We start from the raw sequence: 1253 nt of genomic DNA on the forward strand, positions 1-1253 counted from the left end.
AGGAGGTTTTAGTTATTTAGTTTCATAGATTACAGAATCACAAAATCTTCATGGTTGCCTAGCTCTGAATAAAACATTTTAGGAAAAAAAAAAGTTACAAAAAAGGTTACATCTTTGCTTTGATGAGATTTGTTTTGTGAGTCACCATGTGAGATTGCTTCCTTACTATAATCTTAGAGTAAACTTCCAAAAATATGTACTATATCAGAGCCCCCTTCTTCAAATAAAACCAAAAACTACCATATACTTTGACAAAAACAAGAAGTTGAGAAATGGCTGTGTACTGGAATACATTATTATTTTTCCTCTTCAAAATAAAAAAAATATTGAAGAATGTTAAGATTCAAATTTTAGATGAGAATAAAAACCTGCATTTTATTTGGCCCATGTATACACAGTATAATTGTTCTCTAATACTGCTTTATAAAGCAGTCTCACATTTAAATATTTAGAGAAAAAGAAAACTATTTATCTTATGATTATGATTTTTGGAGAAGAACTATGTGCTTTGCACACAATCACATTTTTGGCACAAAAGCAGTTTGTCACTGAGTGACCACAGTTTCACACAGGTAAAATTCATTTCAGAGTTCAGCCAATTCTATCACAGCAGACTGAGTTTATTCCTTTCCTCCTTGCTCCCGGAGTATATGCCTGCTGCCCCTCTTTGCCCCAAGACCACCACCAAAGGCCCAAGGAGCTCAACAGTTGGCTTCTCGTCGCTAGTGAATGCACATATTCTTTTTCTTGTAGTGCCACCTAGAAGCAACCAGAGGGTACAGCAACGGTTCTACAAGCAGAGCTTGAGAGCCTTTGTTCAACTTCTCGTTCCTGGCAGCATTCTTTCAAATATAAAGTTCTTTCCATTGACCTCAAAAACATCTGAAAACAGATTTCACGCACACATCAAAGATGACTGTAAACTCTTCCTTCCCTCAGGTGCATTCCATAGGGTTTTTTAAAAAAAAAAAAAAAAAAAAAAAAGTGGGTTTTGGTTTTTTTCCTTGAGGAGAGATGGTAGCAGCTTGTCTCTCATTTTGGGGTGAACAGGCTTAGTGGTATCAGAGAAAGGCTTGTAGAAGGAGACCTTTAGGGGAACTTCCCTTGGGGCAAACTGGCCTACTACTGTGTCTCACCTGAGGATCTGCTCCATTGAATATCCTCTGACTTGTTCCAAAGATGTAGTCCATAATCCAGGCTGTTTCTTTTTGAGTTAGGGAAATTTATCTAATAGTTACGTTTTAAAATAAATA

The sequence above is a fragment of the Calidris pugnax genome, unplaced genomic scaffold (genome assembly GCF_001431845.1).
Source record: "Calidris pugnax isolate Ruff unplaced genomic scaffold, ASM143184v1 scaffold273, whole genome shotgun sequence".
NCBI lineage: Eukaryota > Metazoa > Chordata > Aves > Charadriiformes > Scolopacidae > Calidris > Calidris pugnax.